The sequence below is a fragment of the Chroicocephalus ridibundus genome, chromosome 2, assembly GCF_963924245.1.
Source record: "Chroicocephalus ridibundus chromosome 2, bChrRid1.1, whole genome shotgun sequence".
Classification (NCBI taxonomy): domain Eukaryota; kingdom Metazoa; phylum Chordata; class Aves; order Charadriiformes; family Laridae; genus Chroicocephalus; species Chroicocephalus ridibundus.
In genome coordinates, this window is record NC_086285.1 from 166,471,984 (window position 1) to 166,498,444 (window position 26,461).

A 26,461-nucleotide genomic window follows, 5' to 3' on the forward strand; every position below is an offset into this window, starting at 1 on the left:
TCAGCTCACACTTTGCTTTCAAGTAGCCCCTGGAGAGGAAGAGTCTTCTCCTCCCATCCCTCAAAAATTGGATTATGGAGGTCAGTCATCACAAACTCACTTGCATCCCAAAGTGATTGATTGCCACCCGGACTGTCCTCAGGCAAGTAATGAGCTGCAACCATTAGTCTAATGTTCATGAAAGAGAAAGTCTAATTAACAAATTATATTTTTATATGAAATTTAAGATTCAGTGTATGCAGATGATTATGCAGAGTTTGAATACCACCCTGCCAGGCAGAGAAAGACAAAATGTTTTAACTCCCATTAGTTTAATAACTTCCTAATAGTTTAGTTCAGTGCCAGGGCAATCAAAAGTGCCAGGGGAGGACACTGAAAGATCCTTTGGAGTAAATCAAGGAACACAGGAGGAATTGGAAGAAGCATCAAAAAATGAAGGGAACTCCAGAAGACTCCCAGAAGGAAAAAAACCAAACTTAAACCCTCTCCAAACAAGCATTAGCAGATACCACACCATGCGTTGAATCAGCCACTCCAATGCCCCGTCTCCCCAGAAACCTGCACCCTCAGAGAGCATTTACCAGTTGTAGGACTCAATACTCCACAAACCAGGGTGTGAGTATCCTTGGGAAACACTGTCTATCATGATCCCATGCACAATGGTGGAAAGGCCACTTTTAGCAGAAAAAAGGTGTGGCATTTTTTTGCCAGCAGCCTAAGGGGATGGCAAAGTCAGTCTCCAGGCTACGAGCTGGTGGTGACAGCAGAGAGACCAAGGACAGATTCTTCCTTTTCTTCTGGGGCAGGGGAAAGATGTTTGGGAGAAAAAAAAGAGTCAGACACTGAATTAAAATAGGGATGAATGAGAAGCTGTGTGTGTGTGTGAGAGAGAGAAACAGTCTATTGCTGAAACCCCAAACATCCCTAAACACCTCCATCATCTTAAGTCCACTTACCATTTCTGAAAGCAAAGGCAAAACCCAGTGGAGAAAGGTGGGACAAAACACACAAAAGCAGAAAGGAGAATCCACAACAGAAGGGTGTGAATAACCCAGATTAATTCTGCATCACTGTGAGTTGTACATGACAACCTTTCCAAGTATGCTTTAATTATCCCACCTCTTAAACACTTTGCACCCAAGGCTCACCACATGCATCACTAAAACTTTCCAAAATTCCTCTGAATGTTGTCCCCATCTATGCATAAGAAAAAATGGCCAAACCATTTTAAAACCTCTCCTATCCACATAATCCAGGTAAATCTGGAGGAAAATGTGTCGTCAAAACAATGCAGCCCATGTACCTCATCACAGTGCTTCAACAACCTTCACAATCATCATTAACACCTTGTGAGAATTTTAACAAGGGTTAAACAGCACAGTGATAAGGTATATAAACTTAATATAAACTTATACAAGAGGAATGGATAGATCAGATAGATGATAGATAGATAGAAAGGATAGATAGATGCAAAGACTAAAGCTAAAAGTTCCAAAGAATCTCAAATCACCCACAAAATTCTGTCTGCAACTTCACTTGCATGCCTCAGACATGACTGATCAATATAACTCTAAGGCCAAGAAAATATTTTATTAAGGTCATCAAATTCCATGTGACAGAGCTTCTCTGCAACACAGTTGTCCATGTGCATGGGCAACAGAGATGAGACCTCATAAAACAATATCAGTATTTGATACTTTCTCTTAGAATCATGGGATAATTTATGTTGGATGGGACCACTGGTGGTCATTTGGTCAAGCCCTCAGCTTGACGTAAGGCCAGTTTCAAAGACACACAAGGCTCTTGAGGGCTTTGCAATCATCTTGTGCATTATGCACAAGAGCAAATGGGGCTGGCTGCTGAACTGCAAGCAGCTATCGGATATCCTGGTGCAACTCATTTGTGAAGACCTGGCTCTCATGCAGAAAAATCATCATGCAGCATCCATCTCCTGCCCTCTCTTCTCCCTCTCCACTTCCTTCCCCCCTCTGCCTTCACACCACCTTCTAGTCACACAGTTTAAGTGACCTAAATATAAACAAAACACAGATAAGTCAAGTTTGAGCTAGGCTTTGCAACCACAAGTATACACCAAGGTTTATAACTCTTCTTTCCTTCATTACTAGACCAGACTGAGGCCATATCTACTTCCAGCTGATACAGAGAAAAGAGGAGAACAGGCAAGATGAGGGGAATCCTAGTATTGGAAAGGTAAAGAGCTGAAATTTACTATTTCTGTTTGATATATTTATTTGCAGTCAAAATCATTTGAAATGTAACAGGAATGAAAAAATGGTGATCATTGCCTTCATCACAAAAAAACCCCAAACATTTTCATCCTTAATTAAACAACTCCAGCCCTTTAGTGCACACCCTTCTTTTTTTTTTTAGTGATACATACATGTGCCAATATTATTTACACCAACTTGAGGAAGAATTTTTGACAATAAAGGAAGCTACAGAAGACTTTTTGGTTGCTTGTACCACATATTGAATAGCAAGTACCATTTATTTCTTGCCCTCAGATTTGATGAATAACCCTGGAAAAAAGGGCTGCACTCCAGATGTGTCAACAGGATTTCACTTTCAAAGAACTATAATGACTGGTTCTCGCAAGACATTTCTAATTAGGGACACATTGGTCATTCAGAGTCCTTCATTCCCTATTTGAAAAACAGTTCCCAAATCTGAAAGGACTGGGCATAACACCATGTCATTTATTATACTGACCTTAACTCTTAATGTATCTCAAAATTAGCCTCAATCCTGTTTTCTGGGATACTCTTGGTTATTATAATTTGTCTACCAGCTATGAAAAAACAGGTCACATTTTTACTAGTCACACCAAAATTTATTGTTTCTGCTTGCCGGTTTGACTAGAAAGGTAGTGAGTAAATAAGATTTTGCCATTATTTAGTGAAAAGCAACAGGCTTTGGCCTGACCTGACAGGGTCTCAAGGGCTTGTCTGAGCTTCTCTTGACCTGAGATCATCTAGGCTTATTTTACCTGCAATAACAATTGTCTAGACAATTGCAACCATACAAATTTGTGCTAGTTTAGCATCAGTTTATAGTAATAACAAGTAGCTATTCTGTCTATGACTCTAGAGTAAAAGGAGGTATGGAAGAGCGCAAACGAGATGGTACCAGATGTCCTAGTCTGTAAACAGAACTCATCATGGTCCATCAACGGTCATGACAGCAGTGCTATCTTGTGAACCAGGTAAAACCAACTGTAGAGAGACAACAGAGAAGAGAAAACTGAGGGAACCAACAAGAGAAAAGGACTGGTAATAACAATTATAACTGTATTATTAATGAACCTTTCTGTAGCAATTAAGTAACTTGGACAATCAGACTGTTAAAACAGTAACAGGACTAACAATAAAACCATGGGTCCATATAGATGGTATGCTATTTTTTGCCCCCACAAGGTTTGAGGGAGTAACAAAATACATGATGTTGTGGCACTGCGAGGTGTGCGTGGGGGGGTGTCACTGGAAGATGCTGGGGACACATTTCCATGCAAACTGATGGGCTTGATGTATTCTGTTACATCCTTCAGTCCCCAGACTGCTGCTATAAGTGCTGACCTGAGAGACGCAGCTCTGTTTTGAAAGTGAAATACTGATTTTGACAGTGACTAAAATACCTCCCAGCAATCTTTCTCATTCTTATTACTATTACAACTGCTTCTAGGACTGCTGCTGTCCCAATGAGGTAAACATTGTAGGAGTTTATACACACCTTATTTTGATATTCAAAGGACTGCTGACTAAAACCGTAATAAATACCAGGAGTTTGGACATCACCGCAATGAAGGCAGGATAGAGATAAATTTAGGTATGTGCCAACACCAAGTGCTCAGGCCGTGATGAATTATTTTAGGCTTGGAACTTCACTTGCAATATTTCACCTAGAAACACTGGCTTTAGCCAAGGACTCAAGTCGAAGACCAAATATAAGCCCAGATACTTTACCAGGCTGAAGGGTAGACCCAATCCATATTTACAGAACATTTACTGCCATGTTATTATATAATTTATCTCAATTTAAATGTTCTTTGGTTTAGTTGTTTGTTTTTTGGTTTTTTTTTTTGTTTGTTTGTTTTTTCTTTTTAATATACATTTACACGACAAAATATTTGTCAATAACAGAGTTTTTTAACTGAGGAATAGTAGAGACCCAAGATGGGGCAGGGACACCCCGGAGTGACTGCAGCCATACACAGGTTTTTTTTGCTGTGCACATTTTCAAACTAGTCAGGTTATTTATCAAAGCAAACAAATGAATAATGTCCCCAAATAAGCAAGAAAATAAATGCCAGCAGGCCTTTTGTAGTGTGTTTAAATCAGGCATCCCCTAATTACTACATTAAGGAGTGCTGCACACCCACCATGCACATTGCTGCTGGAGTGTATAGCAACATGCACCGAACTCCCTCCTGCAGCACCTCTGCCCATGCAAAGTCTGGTGGAAGAGAGCAAAAAAGAGGTTCTTCTTAGTTAACTTATATTAATACTATGCTTTCTGGTCAGAAGGCAAAGAGCTCAAATCTAGACATTGGGAATGAGCAGAGGGAGGGACAATGGGTTGCAAATAGAATGGAATACAATGGAATACAATACAGTATTTCAGATGGAAGGTACCTCCAATGATCATCTAGTCTAACTGCCTGACCAATTCAGGGCTGACCAACAGTTAAAGCACGTTGTTAAGGGTATTGTCCAAATGCCTCTTAAACACCAACAGGCTTGGGGCATTGGCCACCTCTCTAGGAAGCTTGTTCCAGTGTCTGACCACCCTCTCTGTAAAAAAATGCTTCCTAATGTTGAGGCTGAATCTCCTCTGATGCAGCTTTGAACCATTCCCACACATTCTATGACTGGATCTCAGGGAGAAGAGCTCAGCACCTCCCTCTCCACATCCCTCCTCAGAAAGCTGTAGAGAGCCATGAGGTTGTCCCTCAGCCTCCTTCTCTCTAAACTAGATAAACCCAAAGTCCTTAGCTGCTCCTCACAGGACACTCCTTCCAGCTCTTTCACCTGGTTTGTTGCCCTCCTCTGGATGCATTCAAGGAATACAAATCTTTCTTAAACGGTGGGCCCCAGAACTGCACACAGTGCTCAAGGTGAGGCTGCACCAATGTTGAATACAGTGGGATAATCCCCTCTTTTGACTGGGTAGTTATACTGTGTTTGATGCCCCCCAGGACACAGTTTGCCCTCTCGGCTGCCAGGGCACACTGCTGGCTTCTATGGAACCTGCTGTCAACATGCCCTCCTTTACCTACGCATTCCTGTTTTCCCCTTATAAAAGTGCTCGGACAGTGAATAGCTAAAATAACGTGGACTATTGTACCTACATCCTGTACCTATATCTTTAAAAAGGGAGGTTTCAACACCATCTAAAAGCTTAAAGCCTGAATCACGTGTTGGTGTCACGTGCTTCAGTAGGGGCATGGGGGTGATCAAGGCTCCTCTGTTCCTCTGAAAACTCAGGAGCAGGGAGGAAGGTGGTGACACACCGAATTAGTCATTTTGCGCTGCAGCATTTTTAAGACATTGTTACAAATCGCTTAAAACAAAATAATTTGTGGATATACACAAAGACGCACTAAAGCATCAGGTTAAAGAGATTTCTGAGAGGAATTACTTTACTATCTTCAAGTACCACAGAGAAAAAACAGGGCTTTTGTTTTTTCCTTAACACTTCTGCCCTGAATAATATGGGGATTGGGATGGCCTTGAGGCCAGTCTGCAGGATTCAAGGGTAAACAGAAAGAATTGTGTATTTTTGCTTGTTAGAATCATAGAAATGCCTAGGTTGGAAGGGACCTTTCAGATCATCTAGTCCAACCATCAACCTAACTCTGACAAAAACCATCACTAAACCATATCTCTAAGCACTATGTCTACCCATTTTCTAAATACGTCCAGGGATGGTGCCTCAACCACTTCCCTGGGCAGCCTGTTCCAATGCTTAATAACCCTTTCAGTGTAAAAAATTTTCCTAATATCCAGTCTAAACCTCCCCTGGCGCAACCAGGGCGCACCTCTCCACACTCTCCTTTCAGGTAGTTGTAGTTGTTTGTCCTTATTCTCACCAATCTAGGTTGCAAAAGTCAGAGTTAAATGTTCTACGATACACACAGCTCAGACTCTGCAGCCGTGGGTTAACAGTACAAAACTAAAGAAGGAAAAAATGATTAAAAAAGGATTAAGAATAATCTGCTCGTTGTTGTTTCTTATATTGAGTAATCACAGCTGTGACAAGTAAATTGGATTAAAAATTACTCCAGTCCTAAAAAAAACCCCAGCAAACAAACCCATAAAAAGCCCTAACCCACAACTGAAGAAAAATACAACTCATTACAAATAGCGTAAATCTTTCCCAAGCCCTCTGACATTTATATACTGGGCAGCATCCCTTTAAATACAGAATCACCTTACTAATCTATACAAACAGCCAAATACAAACCCCAGGTGAGCAGACATCTACCTATATGCATATGCTTCAATCGGAACTTAAAGCTTTAGTTTTAAGTTTACCATTTATAAAACTAGTCATCAGTGGCGACAGGGAACTAACGTACCTACGAAATCGGCATTTAATTAAGAAAGCTGTAAGACGTGACTATATTAAGTCTTCAGGTCAGAAAACCATCAAAAAGGGTACACAAGAAAATAAAGCAAATTCAAAACTATAATAAATAATGATGCACAAGATGCAAATAATGAGGCAGGTAGGTCAGAGCACAGATGTGCTACTGCTTCCACCATGGTGGAAGATATAGGTCTATAAAAGCTATGGAGTCATATTTGCATAAGGCAAGAAAGTTCACGAAGAAAGGGAGCAATTTTTGTTAAGCCAATTGATGAGGGAGGGAAGAAAGGCATGAAAAAAGCAAACATGAATGCTTACGGGTACATATGAAAGGATGGAGTCAGCTTTCCTTATTTTATTCAACTTTATTATGTACAGCACTTTTTTTGAAGTCAGTCCTGTTCTTCGTTTCACCCAGGAATTATTCAGAGTTTGTGTTTTCTAGGCATCTTTGCAATTTTACAATCATCTTACAGTGTGCCAAGGGTAGTTTAAAATGTAATATGAGGTTCTTTACTTATGTTATTTATTTTTCCTGGTTTCTCTGAACGTTGTTTTGTTCTTGCTTAGGTAAACTTTCATTTCAGCTAGAAACTCTATTCCTCCATGAAAACAGGCAGCGATGGGTAAAACAGTGAGCCGTTCACATGCTCATCATAAATCTCTCCTCTCTCACAATAAACAGTCCATCATGTTCCAGCTCCCCCTCATGCTGATGATTTTCCCACTCTACAAATGCCAGATTTAATGCCTCCTTCAGCTCCTACTCCCTTCTTTCTGCTTCCATTCGAACCATCATTTATGAATAAAATGCTGCCTGTATCATCATTTATTAAGCTACCACGTTTTCTTGATAGGTCCAACAGCTCATACTAATGTTAATAAGACACTGCACAGAGAAACCTCAGAGAGGAACGTCACATGAGAAGCTGTGGAGTCTCTCATAGGAGACTCAAGTCTCCTTTCTGGGGCGATATTGACATATAAAGCACCACAAAGCTGGCAAGCTTGCCTGCTTACACTCCTTCTCTTCGCATTTTCTTTTTGCAGGGGGTGGGGAGGGCAAGTTGCTATACCCTAATGTTATACCCTAATGTATACTCTGGCTCCCGTTGAGCTCCATCTGACTGCATAAGTACTCCTACTCAGGTGTTAATCAACATGCAAAAGCAGCAGATTTGGCCACGACCCAGAAAGGACCACTTTTGGTGAACAATTCAGAGCATGCTGCATAATACAGCAGAGGAACCAGCTCTTTGGGCCACGTCTTTATTCTCATTGCTTGTTTCTTTAACCCTAATCAGCACTGAATAATTTCTTAATGCTTCAGAAAAAAGTTAGGGTTGAGACAACAAAGACTTATGTCTTGAACTTGACCATTCCCCCCAAAATCTAAGGAAAGAGTCAATTTGAACACAGCCCAAGACAAAATTCCCCGCAAGCAGCAAACCTCTAAACAACAGAAGTACACTCACTACTCCACGCAATTACGCAGCAATAAATTACTTTGCTCGGGGGTACTTGTCATTCACCTCGAGTCCTGCAAAATACCGAGGGAAGAGACTAGAGAGGCAGGCCACCAAGGCGCACTTTTCAGTAACGCTACCCATCTGCGCAGGAATAATCTCCTTTTGCTGAGCAGGCACAGCAGCTCATGCATAAACCAGATCTTCCCAGCACTCTCTATCTTGCAGCCCCCGCTGAATGCAGTGAGCAAAGCAGGTGCATATATATGGGTTTACGTATATTATTTGGATGGGTAGATTGGCAAAATTGCTTGGACGAGTCTAGAGAAAATGCACTTTCTCTGAAAAGAAAATCTGGACAACTGCAATAAGAGATGCTCTGGCTTTCTGAGAGCTGCACAATCACTCTGATCTAGCAGCTGGATTAAGGAGTATCTTCGCAAGGAAATATATGTGTTTCGCTTTTAGCAGGATATAAGCATCACTGACAAGCACGAGCATCTCTTCTCTCCTCTCTATCCATCATCTTGCCAGTTGACAAGCGTGAGAAAAGTGCTGTACATACTCATTTCATGTCTAAACAACAAATTAAAAAATAGGGTCAGCAAATAAAAGAAGGGTCGTAAATAAAAGAAGATCCCAATACTAAAATATTCAATATTTAATGAATTTTACACATTTGAAAGGGAAGAGGAGGTGCATAACCCTGTGACTGTACATCCTGGCTATCTGCATACATAAAGTGATCTCTGCTCTTATTCTTATATATATTACCTGTATGGTGCAGGATAAAGCAGGAGGAAACCTCCTCTGTGGCAGCAGAAACTACCATAGCAAGATCAGTCACTGCACTCCATTGGCTGCAAACTGTGTTCCTTAAACCACAACTCCTTAATGGGATTTTAGATTAAGGGAAGTCACAAATCCTAATTTTTTTTATATTTCATTTCCTCCCATGCTTCAATTCATATGTCAGTCTGGCACGTCACACGTGACACATGACCCTGACACACAAGACATTTGAAAACACAACACAACATGATTATTATATATAGCTAGTAAAGTGTTTTACCAATTTATCTAAGGGTGTCTATATAGTGTACATAGACACATATATGTATTTTTATACACAATTTATCTACAGTGATATACTTGGAAAAAAAATACTTAAATACTAAAATGATACTTGTTGGTTATCCTGCTTGAGCATAAAGAAATCGAGCCCCAGTGGCTTCATAAAAATTAGGATAAAATAGAGATGACATTTCCTTGGCTGTGACTAATAAGCACTAAACAAGCATATATGATGCATACTTGGAGCACTTCTCTCTAAGGTGACGGACACAGATATATGGGTGTGACTGGGATTACTGGGTGGCAACATTATACCCTGTTTCCCAAATTCTCCTGGCTCAGTGTACAAGTGAGCTTAGATTGGAAAAGAGATGTGATACAAAAGCCCATAGCTGTCTATACAGAAGAAACCACAGTGGGAAGAGCTGTGTTATAGGAAATAGGTGAGTTTGGCCATGGGTTTTGCTTTGAGTCAGTTGCCAAAGCCAAGATCGGATCCTGGAATCAAGCTGTCTCGCATGCCTTCTCCCCAACAAATAAGCTTGGATACATGAAAACACATGGAAAATATTTTTTTTGCTACATTGCCCTACATCCCTTGGCTTCTCTCTTCTCCCACAGCAATGTGCCATGTGACATTTCCTACAAGGCAGGATATGGAAAAGCCACAGTCCTGAAGTCCATCACCTCCACCCAACAGCATCTATTCATTGTCTTGACGGAGGCAGAATGGGCAGAAACATCCTGACTCTTCTCAGAGGCTGTGCACCTGATGCAGGAATTGTGTTGGATGACACATGCCCAGTCTGAGGCCCAAAAGCATTTCCAGTGCCACAACCCAACTGCTCATCCCGAGAGCATGAGCAGCAGAGACCAGCTTCCCATCAGTCCTGCTGTCAGTCCATTTGTCAAACATTTTGCTGTTTAAACAAAGCCAGGCAGCTCAGGACGCACACACACAGACGACAGCTTTTAGAAGAGCATCTTCCAAGTTTTCTTCTTTTTTGTTTTACTTCTTTATTTCCTTATGAACCCATTTTCCCTCCCTTATCTTCCTCCTCCTACGTAGAAAACCACTGTGGCAAGTAAAATGCCAGAGGCAGCAGTGCTCTTGCTGTAAAAACAGATGCTTTTTTAATTGTCCATCTCTCAGGCATAATTGAATGAAGACACACATAAAATAGACTGCAGCACATGTGTCAGGGGAGGGAGCTTTCTTCGGCTGATGTGTGAGGAAAAAAAATCTCTGTCTACCAGCCTGATGAAATGCAATAATTTAGCTGGATCCACTCAAATTCACTTTTCAGTGCCATAATTAGCATGGTCTGGTCCCATCATGTAGTAACCTTTATCCTGTGACCCAGCTTTCTGGTTTTATGGCTTGTTAGCAACGTGGTCACTCAGGCATAGCCAAGAAAAAGAAGAGACATATATGGAACTACGTGACAGCTGTGTTCCATGCTAAGGGAGCACCTGGGTAAAATGCGCAGGCATCTACTCACCTACTTAAAACTAACATTTCTGGTCCTATTCCAATCATATCTGCACAGGAGAAAAAGGTTATTCCTTTTTCTGGTCATTTCCTCATTGCCGGAAACCTTTTCTCTTGTCACCCCAGTCAGCTCTAGATTTAACCAGGATTCAAAGACCCTGCGCTCCCAGCTCTGTGTGAAAACATATTCAATAAAGAAGATTAACAACCAGAATGCTGGTAAAAAAGGATAAGAAAAAAAAGAAAAAAGAAAAAAAAAAGTGGCTTCTTTTTAATTAAACTTGGTTTGCTATTTGACTGAACCTTTCATACAAGATTGCTTCCCAACTTTGCGATTAATTCACTGTAAAACCTTATAAATTCACAAGGCTTATTTTGTCCATCTGCAAAATGGAGAAATAAAACTAGGACCTAGATTTTCAGCATTTCTACTGACGTTTTTAAAATGCCTGTTGCTATAGTACTGTGAAATCTTTTTACAAATGAGTCTGAAATATTATCAGCAATCCAAGAGGTAATTACAAAAGAAAAAAAAAATAATGAAATCACTGTTTTTTCCTATGTCCTTTACAACCTTTAAACCTAGATTTGTAATTGAAGTGCAAACTGACCTTTATAAACTGTTCAGCACCTCTAAAATACATTATTCTACAGGGCTCGGGGGAATTTGCCATGCTCAGCAATTCAATAATCTTACTGTCTTTCATTTATGTTCTTCAGACAATGTGACAGCTGGATTTTCCCTGTACTCCAGACGCAAATCAGGCAGGAAAGGCTGAGGAGCTTTATCAACACTATAATCTAAATCTCCTGTCAACTTGCTGCTGTAACCTGCTTTTTGGCAAATAACTCGGCTGTTTTGCCTATCTTCTCAAACACTTCAGCAGCTAATACTAACCCATATTAAATCCCATTTGCAATCGGCTAGCTCAGATGGTTAAATGGTCCATGTACAGAAATGATACATCACCACCAGTTGGACCATCTGAGATGGTTTTAACTCCAACCTTGCCATATAATTATAGAGTCATAGAATCATTTAGGTTGGAAAAGACCTTTAAGGTCATCAAGTCCAACCATTAACCTAACACTGCCAAGTTGCCACTAAACTGTGTCCCTCAGCACCACATCTACCTGTCTTCCAAATACCCCCAGGAATGGTCACTCCACCACTTCCCTGGGCAGCCTGTTCCAATGCTTGATAACCCTTTCAGTGAAGATTTTCTTAATATCCATCTTAAATCTCACCTGGTGCAACTTAAGGCCATTTCCTCTTGTCCTATTGCTTGTTACTCGGGAGAAGAGACCGATCCCCACCTCGCTACAACCTCTTTTCAGGGAGTTGTAGAGAGCAAGAAGGTCTCCCCTCATCCTCCTTTTCTCCAGGCCGAACAACCCCAGCTCTCTCAGCTGCTCCTCACAAGATTTGTTCTTCAGACCCCTCACCAGCTTCACTGCCCTTCTCTGGACGCTCTACAGTGTCTTTCTTGTGGTGAGGGCCCCAAAACTGAATACAGTATTGGAGGTGCAGAATCTGCATCTGCACTTACATCTGCAATGCAAGGCTGTCTCTCAGCTTTCATCTCCTTCCTTCCACCAGGGACGGATGACGGATTCACCTGAATGAGTGATGCTAATTTACCTCTTCCCCATCCTGCAGGCAGCACTGTGTTGATTAAACTTAACGGCAACCTGCATTGCCCCTTTCCTTTTATATCTTTGCTTAATCATCTCAATCAGCTTCTTCTGAAGTCCTGCATAAAGCCTTTTTGAAGGCATCTAGAAGTAGCTTTTTGGCTTAAGGGTAGTTTGTCTCAAGCTTATTAGACAGCACAGATCAGCTTCATACTATTTTTGGCCATATCCAGGATTTTTCAGTTTGCACTTCTTGGGAGCCAGCACCAGAAAGAAAAGCTACTGATCCTTCTTCTCCTGCTATGTTTGCATTTCTCCTCCACCTCAGGTTTTGCCTCCAAGAAACAAGACTGGACTCCAGCCACAATCACCTCCTCTCAAGGCAACAGATTGTTCCATTTTTCACCCAAAAGGGAGGATATTATAATTTCAACACCATCTAAAAGGGTGTCAGACAAGACTTTTGGCACACAGGGTTACTGTTTCCTGCAGCTTAAGAGAAAGGAAAGGAGAAATACAGTTGAAACAAAACACTCATTCAATGCTATGCCTTTTGAATGCTTTAACAAGTTTGCTTGCTTTGTCTGCACCTTTCATAACGTGGTTGTTGCCATGGGACTAAGTGCACAGCTCTTATGGTACTCAAACACTCAAACTTTATTGAACTGTTTACTGTTGCAAAGTGCAGGGGTCACGTGTATGGTCTTAACCTTCTAGAATTATTTACTGTATTAATATTAATAAAATAACTTTTAAAGGAGGATGAAAATTCCTCCTCGACTAGTTTAACCCCTAAGGATGTGTATTGGGAAACCGAGATATTTTTTTTCCTCATTATCTTAAATCTGGAAAGAAAATTCCCATTCTGTGACATTGCAATCTAGGAAAGAGGCATGACATTACTTGGTCATTATTCTGCAAGACTGAATGTATGAAGAGCACAGGATGTGAACCGGCAAGCTCTCTGTGTACAAATTGCATCTGTGTTTTGTGAACCCTGGGAGAGAGAATATAAGGAGACAGTAATATAAAATGTCCTGGTGAACACGTATAATCCCCCTGAGGTTTGACTTTCTTCAAAATAAAACACACGTGTTTGTTGAATGCTTGACCTTCAGCTTGGTTATTCAAGAAGACCCATGGCTGATCACAAGCATTTTCTGGAATAAATTTGCTAAGCCACACACTAAATTCCAAAAGCTGAGACATTACTAACAACCAGTAAATCCTTTATTAAAATTACCATTCCCTTAAAGCAGCCATGGCTTCTCTTTTCTTTCTTTGTAGTTTTCATCTGGCATTATTCACTTCTCTTCATCCAAGACATTCTTCCAAAGAGCATCCTCATGTGGCTTATTTAGTTACACTTCAAACAAGGTAGAGAAAGGGGTTTAAACCCAATCCCCTGTGAGATTTCAAAGAAGGACAACAAAGCTGGCGAGGGGTCTGGAGCACAAGTCTCATGAGGAGCAGCTGAGGGAGCTGGGGTTGTTCTACCTGGAGACAAGGAGGTTGAGGGGAGACCTTCTCGCTCTCTACAGCTACCTGAAAGGAGCTTGTAGAGAGGTGGGGGTCGGCCTCATCTCCCAAGTAACAATTGATAGGATGAGAGGAAATGGCCTCACGTTGTACCAAGGGAGGTTTAGGAATCATAGAATCATAGAATCATAGGGTTGGAAGGGACCTCTGGAGATCATCTAGTCCAACCCCCCTGCCAGAGCAGGGTCACCTAAAGCAGGTTACAAAATTTTTATTACAAAATACAATTCATTTTTATTACAAAACCCAGGTGGATTTTGAATGTCTCCAGAGACAGAGACTCCACCACCTCTCTGGGCAGCCTGTTCCAGTGCTCTGCCACCCTCAGGGTAAAGAAGTTCCTCCTCATGTTTAGGTGGAACTTCCTATGTTCAAGTTTGTGCCCATTGCCTCTTGTCCTGTCCCCGGGCACCGCTGAAAAGAGCCTGGCCCCATCCTCCTGACACCCACCCTTTAAGTATTTATAAGTGTTGTTAAGGTCACCCCTCAGACGTCTTTTCTCCAGACTGAAGAGACCCAAATCCCTCAGCCTTTCCTCATAAGAGAGGTGTTCCAGTCCCCTAATCATCTTTGTAGCTCTCTGCTGCACCCTTTCCAGCAATTCCCTGTCCCTCTTGAACCGAGGAGCCCAGAACTGGACACAGTACTCCAGGTGCGGCCTCACCAAGGCAGAGTAGAGGGGGACGATGACCTCCCTTGACCTGCTGGCCACACTCTTCTTGATGCACCCCAGGATGCCATTGGCCTTCTTGGCCACAAGGGCACATTGCTGACTCATGGTCATCCTGTTGTCCACCAGGACTCCCAGATCTCTTTCCACAGAGCTGCTCTCCAGCAGGTCAGCACCCAACCTGTACTGGTGCATGGGGTTGTTCCTCCCCAGGTGCAGCACCCTACACTTGCCCTTGTTGAACTTCATAAGGTTTCTCTCTGCCCAGATCTCCAACCTGTCCAGGTCTCTCTGTATGGTGGCACAGCCTTCCGGTGTGTCAGCCACCCCACCCAGCTTGGTGTCATCAGCAAACTTGCTGAGGGTGCACTCTATCCCCTCATCCAGGTCATTGATGAATATATTGAACAGGACTGGACCCAGTACTGACCCCTGGGGAACACCACTCGTCACTGGTCTCCAACTAGACTCTGTGCCCCTAATCACAACCCTCTGAGCTCTGTCTTTCAACCAGTTATCTATCCACCTTACTGTCCATTCATCAAGCCCACTCTTCCCAAGCTTCCCTATGAGGATGCTGTGGGAGACCGTGTCAAACGCCTTGCTTAAGTCAAGGTAGACCACATCTACCGCCCTCCCCTCATCTATCCATCTAGTCATGCCATCGTAGAAGGCTATCAGGTTAGTCAGACATGATTTCCCCTTGGTGAATCCATGCTGAGTACTTCTGATAGCTTTCCTTTCCTCCACCTGCCTTGAGATGACACCCAGAACGAGCTGTTCCATCATCTTTCCAGGTATGGAGGTGAGGCTGACCGGCCTGTAGTTCCCCGGCTCTTCCTTTTTGCCTTTCTTGAAGGCTGGAGTGACATTGGCTTTCCTCCAGTCCCCAGGCACCTCGCCTGTTCTCCAGGACTTTTCAAAGATGATGGAGAGCGGCCCAGCAATGACTTCTGCCAGCTCCCTCAGCACTCTCGGGTGCATCCCATCAGGGACCATGGACTTGTGAATATCTAGATGATCTAATTGGTCCCTCACTCGCTCCTCCTCAACCCAAGGGAAGTCGTCTTCTTTCCCTGTTACTTTATTCAATGCCTGGGACTCCTGAGGGCTGGGCCGAGCAGAAAAGACCGAAGCAAAGAAGGCATTCAGTAACTCTGCCTTCTCCACATCCTCCGTCACCATGACTCCTGCCTCATTCAGCAGTGGGCCTACAACTTCCCTGGTCTTCCTTTTGCTTCCAATATACTTGTAGAAGCTCTTTTTGTTGTGCTTGATGTCCCTAGCCAGGTCTAATTCCAAGGCGGCCTTGGCTTTCCTTGTTTCATCCCTGCACGCTCTGGTGGCATTCTTGTAATCCTCCCAAGGGGTCAGTCCCTTCTTCCACTTATTATAAACTTCCTTCTTCCACTTGAGCTTTTTATGAAGCTCCCTGCTCAACCATGCAGGTCTCCTGCGTCCCTTGGCCGATTTCTTTCTCTTAGAGATGCACCGATCCTGAGCTTGGAGGAAGTGGTCTTTGAATATCAACCAGCTTTCTTGAGCCCCTTTGCCTTCCAGAGCCCTAGCCCACGGGATCTCTCCAAGCAGTTTCTTGAAGAGGTCAAAGTTAGCCCTCCTGAAATCCAAGTTTGTAATTTTACTTCTTCTTGTTGTTTTGTGGATAGTACCCATGATCCTGAACTCAATCATTTCACGATCACTACAACCTAGGGTGCCCCCAACCTTAATGTCCTCCACCAATCCCTCTGTGTTTGTCAGTACCAGGTCTAGAAGTGCTCCTCTCCTTGTTGGCTCCTGTACCACCTGTGTCAAAAAGTTGTCATCAATGCACTGGAGGAGCCTCCTGGACTGTGCATGCCTGGCTGTGTGGTCTTCCCAGCAGATATCGGGGTGATTGAAGTCCCCCATGAGAACCAGGGCCTGCGATTGCGAGGCTATCTTCAGTTGTCTGTAGAAAGCCTCATCAGTTTCCCCATCCTGATCAGGTGGCCTGGAATAAACACCCACAACAGTATCCCTCATATTTGCCTGCCCCTTAATCCTCACCCATAAGCTCTCAACCCGCTCTTCATCCGCCCCTAGTGAGAGCTCGATGCATTCCAAATGCTCTCTCACATAGAGTGCAATTCCACCACCACGCCTTGTTGGTCTGTCTTTCCTGAAAAGGACATAGCCATCCATGACAGCATTCCAGTCATGCGAGTTGTCCCACCACGTCTCAGTAATTGCAATGAGATCATGGCCCCGCAACCGCACACAGACCTCCAGCTCTTCCTGCTTATTCCCCATGCTGCGTGCATTGGTGTATAAGCATTTCAGAGAGGGAGTTGTGTGTGTAGTTTTGACCCTTGAGATGTGGTGTGCCTTCTGGCTTTCAGAAATACTGGCACACTGGCCCACGAGCGCTGAGCAACTACACCCTGGCACCTCACCAGCAAGCCCAGTACCATCCCCACCCCCCTTCAAATCTAGTTTAAAGCCCTCTCAATGAGCCCCGATAACTCTTGTCCTAGAACCCTTTTTCCCCTAGAGGTCAAGGTATTCCTGCCTGTTACCAGCAGGCCAGGCGTTTTGTAGATCAGGCCATGATCAAAGAACCCAAAGTCCTGCCGGCAGCACCAAGCTCAAAGCCAGGCATTGATCTGCTGGCTCCTTCTATTTAGCCCCTCATCATTCCCCGCAACTGGGGGAATAGACGAGAACACTACTTGTGCTCCTGATCCCTTGACCAGGCGTCCCAGGGTCTTGAAATCTTTCTTCATTGCCCTTGGACTTCTTCTTGTTACCTCGTCGCTGCCTACCTGAAAGAGCAAAAGTGGATAGTAGTCTGAGGGCCGTACCAGGGAAGGAAGCATCCTCTTCACGTCCTTGACCCGGGCCCCAGGGAGGCAGCAGACCTCCCTATGTACCGGGTCCGGCCTGCATATTGGGCCTTCTGTTCCCTTCAGTAATGAGTCACCTATGACAAGGACCCGTCTTTTCTTCTTTACCGGAGAGGTTTTGATGCAGGGGGAGGTCTGACTAGACCTTGCTGACGGCTCCAGGGTAGGAGAAATAGGAGAAATATTGTGCTCGTCATCATCCAGGTTCCTCTGTAGAGCACTGTACCTGTTAAGTAATGGCACCTGGGAAGATGGGGTAGTCATCGGGCAGTCTTGAGTGCAGCGCCTGTTGCGCCGCGCAGGAACTTCCTGCCTTTGCCCCCTGTCCTCCAGGTTACCGCCTTCAGTTGAGGTGAGAGAGGATATGGAGCTCTCTGTTGCAGGGGTTCTATCTGCCTGCTGGGTTTCTGTCATGGGATGCAGGATTCTACTCCAGGAATCCAGGAAGGATATTAGGAAAATTTTCTTCAAACAAAGGGTTATCAAGCATTGGAACAGGCTGCCCAGGGAAGCGGTTGAGTGACCATCCCTGGAGGGATGACATGTAGATGTGGTGCTGAGGGACATGGCTTAGTGGTAACTTTGCAGTGTTGGGTTAACAGTTGGACTTGATGATCTTAACGGTTTCTTCCAACCAAAACGATTTATGATTTCCTTCTGATCATCCATTACTGCTCCGTGGAAATGTCATTTGCCAAAAACATCTCCTCACTCAGTTAAAACATCTGATGTCCACACAAATTGCCTAAAGATCTGATTAACCCTTGGCTTTGCCTCCTGCATTGGGAAGATGAGTTTATTATAGTTAGATTTAGTATGGCCCTCATTGAACACCGTGCAAAAGGACTCATCCATTAGAGCACTGTAGTGAAAAAATGCGGCAACATTAGCAAGCCAGAGTGACTTCTCTAGCAAGCAACGGCCCGGTAGATCCTCATACTCTTCTCTGAGATTGGACTCTACGTGTTTTTCTTTCATTTTTTCCCCCTCAAACCCCGCAAACCTTCCAGAGGATGCTAATTGCTTCCACAGATAGCCTGCAGAAACGCAACTGAATAGATCAGCCAAAACCACAGATCACAACAAATGCTGTTCTCATTGACAGGACCGCTGCTCCTGGCTTTATGGCCGGCATAAGACTCAGGGAATAAAAGAGACCTTACAGAAAGCCAACAGAAGTATTCCAATAAACATTAGCATGTTTGGATTAGCATGTCAGACCCCTGAAGGACTCCACGGCAGAATGGATGCTCAGCCTTGACAACAGCGCGCTCCATGCCCGCATACATGAATTATTAAACAAACTTCATCCCACAGGTCCCTCCAGTCAATCAATATGAACTGCATCACTGAATGCGTAACTACGGGCACAAAAACTTACCATAAACATGCAGACGTCCCGCTTTCTCCCTCCAGGAATTGTTTTTTTGGTCTCAGAAAGTTTACAAAACTTGTGCGTATCAATCCAGAGGCAAGTCACTCCAATCAGGATCTCAAGTCATAAGATAATCTTCCTGCCCATGGATATTTCAACCCAAATAAAAAATTATTTGCCCTCTGCGGGTTATGCTAACAGAATGTGAACTTGTCTTTCACTATCTCTAACTCTGCAGGAGGAACGAGGCTAAATAATTGAAGTTGGTTTAGGTTTTGGAGGGAGGGAGGATGAATTTTACTTCTGTTGACCCAAAATGCCAATCTTTAACCTATTCAAATACCACATTTCATTTCCAATACATGAGAATGGCAACATATCAGTGTGAGTTCAGCATTTCCTAGGTAAACATCCTAGAATATCTTTATTAAAAGACCAAGCATGACAGTATTTTTACAGATGGCAATATCCAGCTACCCTTCTGCTAGTGTGAAATTTTCTTGCTACAAATGGAGTGCTTGCTGGAGGATGCAGTTGCCTTCCAAAATGGGAGCGTATGCTTTTCACCTAAGGCACCAAAATTAAAAGGGGTGCACGGAGTGGGGAGAAGGCTTATTTTTACAATGTCTAGTCACCGGCAGATGGCAACAGTCATATCTCTGTTTACCCAGATCTGTGCTCTGAATGGCATAAAGACCATAGGATGTTTCTACAGACCCTGCTTCCTTGGAGCAAGCACGGAAGGATCTGTGTTCACACTGTGGTAACCAACTTCTACTCTTCCTCACCTCCCCTGAAGATGTTACAGCCATGATATTTAACAAGCTGGACATAAAGCTGATGGGTAAGTCTGGAAACGAGAGATGGGAACAAGGATATGCATGAAGGCTGGGGCTCCCATGCAACCCAGTTTTCACCTGCAGAGACACCAGCAGTGAGTGGGCTCCCATGGTCTTGTTTCCTTGACTCACCGTGACACCAAGGAGAGATCAGAAATCACAAGCTCAGACATACGAGCATGATAAAATGACATAAGAAGCAGTATCAGTAAGAGGCCTTCAAGAGGAGATAGTTGATTATCCCCCAGTTGCCGTCTTTCCTTGTCCCCATGCTTGCATCTCCTGGAGTATCCTTCAATTGTCACAAATAAGTAATCATTGATCCATCACTTCATGGCCTAAACTCACAACCCATTTCCGAAGGCTGATATCTTGATGTGGAAAGACGCTATTGCTTTGGCCAAGGTTTCTGGCCATCTTAGACCTTTGGCAAGGGCAATCTGGGAGGAAAACACTGAAAAGAAAAACTTCTCTGACAGATTGATTTGTAGTGACCATTAGAAACTGTTCAGGCATGTGAAGGGATACTCCAAGGACCTCGCTAAGCAGGAGAGGCGGTCAAAAGCAGATGAATTTATCATCATTGGAGAGTTCTGCAGTTCATCACCAGCTTTTGTAATTTATCAGAGAGATGTCACATATCTGGAGCTCTAGGATTCTTAAGGGTGATATCTGTCACATAAACACAGTTATTAATGTGGCAAGTGTATTATACAGTTAAATGCAAATGTTGCAATCTGGCAACCCATTTTTACTGCCAAACCTGGAAGGTTTTTCATGTCAGAAATAGATGCCAGGAGCGATAAATGGAGGATAGATAAAGTTAATCCGACTGCTTTGAGTTGAACAGGGAAGGTATTACTTTGAAGGGTTTAACATATTAATGGAATCAAAACGACATTTCAAAATATTTATGGAAATCTCTTTTTTTTTTAAGCTTATACAAGCAGTATAACAAAACCATATAAAATAATATTAAATCCTACCCTTAATTAAACATGCTGACACTTACAAGCTTCTGTCTGGTTTACTTTTAAAAATCTTCTTTCAGTAAATTACAACTTTAAAATATCTTTCTGCTCTAAATGAATCTGCATTCTAGAGGAATTTAAACCTTTTTAACAGAAGCTTTTTAAAAAAAATAATAATTTTTTTTTAAACTATACCTCCAACTTATCAAACGTAAGATAGGAAAAGAAAAGGAAACAATATGCACAAATGACAAAATGAACTGAGAAAAAAGCCTTTATTGTTTTATGTCAATTCAGAAAAGCTGAGGGGTGCGGATTCATCCACCTCCCCAGCAGGTTGGTGGGGCTCCTAGCCATAAGGACAACCATCAGCATCCCTGGAGCACATGCAGGGGAAGCTGGGCATGTCCAAACGTCATTTCATGTACAAATGACCCCACGACTCACAAAAAATCCAAGGGGTTACTTATGCTTCATACCGCGATACCAATTAGGTGGGAAGAAACTGAGCTGCCTTAATCATTCAGCCTGAAGGTAAACTACCAGTGACAATTCTGCCATTTGATTCAGGGGGACACTTAGTGTCACTTGAGATGTCCTAGGGTGCTACCAGGCCTACAGCTGTTGTTTCAGAAATGACTTAACAGCAAGTCCTGCGCCAAAAATGCCAGCCCCACATGTTTGCCTCAGACACTGGGGCATCTCAATAGCTGCAAGAGTCATCTGTCTTATCAGGATGAGCTGAAGCTTGACAGACACCACAGACTCATGTAGACTTCTACCTTTAGGTGTCTTATCCATAGCAAATCATAGAATCACAGAACCATAGGGTTAGAAGGGACCTCTGGAGATCATCTAGTCCAACCCCCTGCCAGAGCAGGGTGACCCAGAGCAGGTTGCACAGGAACGCATTCAGGCAGGTTTTGAATGTCTCCAGAGATGGAGACTCCACCACCTCTCTGGGCAGCCGCTTCCAGTGCTCTGACACCCTCAAAGGAAAGAAGTTCCTTGTCGTGTTTAGGTGGAACTTCCTATGCTTAAGTTTGTGCCCATTACCTCTTGTCCTGTTGCCAGGCACCACTGAAAAGAGCCTGGCCCCATCCTCCTGACACCCACCCTGTAAGCATTTATAAGTATTGATAAGGTCCCCCCTCAGCCGTCTTTTTTGCAGACTGAAGAGACCCAAATCCCTCAGTCTTTCTTCATAAGAGAGGTGTTCGAGCCCCCTAATCATCTTGGTAGCCCTTTGCTGCACCGTCTCCAGCAGTTCCCTGTCCCTCTTGAACCAGGGAGCCCAGAACTGGACACAGTACTCCAGTACGAAGATGATATGAACAATCTGTGTCAAGTACTGCTGGGTCCAATCCTTTGTAGACTTAGTGACTATGTCCTGAAGACCAACACATTTCAAAAGTGCTTCTACAAATCCAGAAAATCGCCTCAAAATGACCCTGAGTGGACTGAAGTGCTCATTGCCATTCTTCAGTTGACTTTCAGTGTTCAGAGAGGCTTCAAGCTTGGACAGGGATGCTACTCTTCCCAAGAGCACCCCAAATAGGGCACCCTGCATATGTCACGTTCGCATGCTTCACCATAGGTATGATTTGATTTCAGGGTTGTGTGATGGCAAAATAAACTGAGGAAGTAATTTTACACACCCCCAAGAAATTCTCTGGTGATGTGGCACATTGCATGGAGAAGGGTGAGGAAGATGAACTTGGTTTGCCATATTCTTGGCACAATTTGCATGTCCGAGCAAAATGGGTGCCCTGTGAGGTTACTGTTTGGCCAACAGCCATGTAGGAGCAGAAATCCAAAAGCTGCACTTTTGGCCTCTTCCAGGACTGTTGCCTTTGTCTCACCCCGAAGAAGCTCAGATCTCAAACTGAGCTTTCCATTTGGAAAATACTTTGAAACTCCTTTGCAGTCCTGCAATGTCATCAGTTCTGCTGCATAGTCCCAATAAAATCATTAAAGTATTAAACATCAAAAAGCAAGCACTTCATCACTGTTATGCAGACAGTGATCACTTCATATATATATATATATATATCTATCTCACATATATATTCACTAATACTGCTCAGATGTGACACTCAGGATGTGGCCACAGGAATTCTCTGCTGTGAACTATCTTAAATAGGATTCAAAGACAGGAGGATCTGTATCCTTCTGGGTTCTCTGGTAGTGATCTTGTAGAATACGGATGTCTGATTTTTCCAAGGAAATGGAAAGGTGTTATGCCAGAGGGCACTGACTATTGCCATATCACTTCTATCAGAAAAGGAGATATATTTTCATACACTGTACAGATGTAGAGCTGAGCCCCCTCTCAGCTGCAGAAGAAGAAACCCCTACGTATTTCTATAACGTGCACATTTTTGTAAAAAATAATGTCAATGGGAGAAGGGAGGTGGAAGCCCAAATTCGGGCTTTTCCTCAAATCAGGAGAAATCAAAACATTTTGCAGTATGGGCACACTCAAATATCTCATGAGTGCTAAAAGCCCCCAAAATATCCTTCTTATAACTCCTCCCTAAACAGGCAAAATCTCCTCCTGGTGACTGGTAAAGGATCAAAAAATGCCACAGAATGAAGACTTATGGGGTACATCCCAGTCACACTGTAAAAAGGGCAGTAAGCCGTGACTGTAACTCAATGCAATATTGTTCTTGACCTTGCACCTGCAATGAGCTAAGGCCAAATGTCCAGGGAGGAGATATACTGCACACTGAGGTGAGCAATGCAGGAACCCTGGTTTGGAGATCATTGATTGCTGCTATGGTCAACCAGTCTCCAAAGACAGGGCATCAAGGACCCTTCGTGCCTCTAAGCGCTCAGTCTCATGACTTCGAGGTAGCCATCAAATGCTACTTGAAAACTGCACAACTACCTTTCTTTTCCTGATGTCACAATAAGACTGGGTCAGGTTGTGAACAAAAATGCAAGACTTTTTTTTTTTCCCCTAAAAACAAGAAAATGCTAGCTTTACCTTTTTTCTTATTGAATATTGTTCTCAGGGAAAAAAAAAATAATTGGTGGTACACAAGGAACTTTTATTCTTACAGTAACATGAAAAGGGAATGCCTCTGGAGCCAAGACTGTGTTCAGGTGGGCAAAGGCATCCTTCACCCGTAATGTGTTGGGTCAGTAATGAAGAAACACATGGGCAAGACTGATACAGGAGAGCACATCATACTTCTCAGAGAGAATTGCACAGGATACAGGATTTCCAGCCTTTTTTTGAGGGTGTTGGGAGACAAACTAGACAATACACACTCACAAGAATAGAGACTGGTTTTCACTGTCACTTAGAGAGAGTGATTTATCTGGGCATTTAAGTTCTTTTGCCTAAATTAAAGCTAATTACCTTCAGTGACTAAAGTTGGAGAAATCCCTCATGCCAAATATTCTGGCTAAGGAGGCAGTTAAATTCCTTGGGAGTTTGGATTATTAAACCAAAGGTCAGAAAAAAAAAAAAATCGGTCAATTTTTCTTGCAACATATCAGTTAACAAGCTGTTTGTAGCCAAGCATCACTGGAGAAAGCTGTCAATGCTGTCTGCTGGCCCTAGCTCCTCACCCCAGCTCCATCCACCTTTTTTCCTTTTGCTCCCGTTCCCTTCCCAATTAATCCAGGGTCAGTTGCATTCAGCTGACTCCATCTAGAGCTTCTTATGGGCATTTATATTTCACTTGTCAGGGCTTCCAGCTCCAAGCACATAACACAGTATCTGTGCTGGCTCTGGGAAGAGCTTTGACCAAGATTATATACTGTTGGGTCTCATACATACCCTACTCACACATCCACAGCCAAGCCTGTCTCACTGAATAGAGCTGGCACCCCATTCGGGATGAACTCTCCCAAATTCATTTGCCACCAATACAGTCCTTATTCTGAACGACTCAGCTATCAAAGGGAGAGAAACCATTTCAAAAAACGGAACAGCCCAATGTGACAGTAAGAAGCCTGCCCTCATCTGATGCCCTTGTAAGTCCTGTGTATAAAGAGGCAGAAAGTCTGCATGAATTTAAGAGTCAGGAAACTTGGTTTGGTTTTTTTCTGTTTTAGCAGGACCCTGAAGCTAGGAAAGCAAATACTTTTGCAGAATACATAGTCTTGTAGCTAAATGTCCTATGTGGCAGGGCCACTATTCACCATGAACCCCTATTCTCAAATATTCTTTTTCCCCTCACCTGCTGAACAGTCTCATTTTAGGCAGAGTGATAGCCACCTTGTTAGTATGAAAGTAGGAAGTGCGGCAATTTTACTATTTACATACCCCACAAATAGTATCATTCTTATAATAGCCCAGGCTATAAACCTACCAAATGTTCACTCATTGCTCCCCAATCGCCTTCCAAGTTAGAGGATGTTCAAGGAGAAACATGCATAAGCCTTTGAAGGAAAGGGGTCAAGTGGCAAAGGAGAAAGATGAAGCCACGATTTGCAGCCGGGGAAGCAGCAAACACTGCCCCAAAGGTCTCACCTGAAGAGCTGACCCTCTGCTTCTTCCTGAATGCAGAGATATATGCAGTACTGCTAGCTCTCGTGATTCATGGCATCAGCTTTTTGCTGGTGCAGCTCTCATGACAGATGGGCAGAGATGCTTGTAGAGCACTCAAGGCTGTCTACATGCATCTGGCAATGAAATTGGGAGCAATGCAAAGGACACACCGGTGTTAGGACAGGATGAAAGAATGAGAGGGTTGAGGGGAAGACAGCCATTGGTCTTCCTCTGCTCGGCACCCAGCAACTGTTCAGTCTGGAGATGTAAGAAGGGAAATGGGAGAAATCAGGAGAGACCTTCTGCTAGAACACAGGGAGAGGGGATGAACCAGGAGGGTGGAAGGAGACAGCTGAAAGAATTCTGGGGCTGATGACAGGGGCAGGGAAGCACGGTTAAAATAAAAATAAGCTGCATTTAGCTATCTGGACAATTAATGATAATTCTGAGATCAAAAATAATTATTGCAATTAGTGCATTATGCATCTATTTATGTAACTGCTCAGGGAAGAAGAAAATTATCTAGCCATGTTTTTGAAGGGCTCTGAAGGGTAAAGGAATTGATTCTTAAATTAAAAAAAAAAAAAAAAAAAAAAGAATAGTTTAGGAGTGCACGCACAATAGCTGCTTTGCATGATAGAAAGGCTTTCCTGGGTTAAGGATCTCCAGCAGTAACTGGGGTGGTTTATGCTACAAATAATTTTGTACATGTAAACATCTTTCCTGATTACATTGATCTCCACAGGCTGACTTTTTACTCTTACATCCTCTCCAATCTCCTAAATTTGGTTCCAAATCTTCTCACTATTATTACTATTACTATTTTTAATCCTCAAGTTTGCAAAACAGAGTATATGTGAATTAGGGCAGATCTGATGCACTGATGAAAGCAAGGAATTGGAGAGAGGAGGAGAGAGACTGCAAACCAGTCTGAGATTTCATATCACATTGAGAAGGTCAGTCAAGTCCATCAGGCAAATTACAGTGTATGAAGCCAATATAAAGAAATAGAAACCAAATTCTCCCCTTTGTTCGCAGGCGAATCTCAGCAGGAACTGCAGTCATATACACAAAATCACAGCCACATCCTAAGTACTTCATTTTTGCATGCAAGCTGCATTAAGGGAAGTAGCTTTAATAAATTGTGCTACATTTGGAAAAGCCATTTTAATTCTCTAATTAGCATGCATACAATGAAAACTAACTGTGCGTGTTTGTGTATACACATATCTAGGAGAGAGAGTTTAATGAACTGTAGCTGTTGCAAGTGCAACTGGAGTTTCATTTTCTCGGTGTTGTGCCATGTGATGCAGATTTCAATACCACAACACACTTTTCCACCTATAAAATATCTTTTTGCTCCTTCTCTTTTTTTCTCTTGGATTCATGGTCTTTGACTAAG

General features: G+C 43.0%; 1 protein-coding gene across 6 annotated transcripts in view; it reads right to left on the reverse strand.

Moving 5' to 3' along the window:
* Positions 1 to 26,461, reverse strand: part of TSNARE1 (t-SNARE domain containing 1) — a 527,930-nt gene that overhangs the window by 313,550 nt on the left and 187,919 nt on the right. The window lies entirely within an intron of this gene.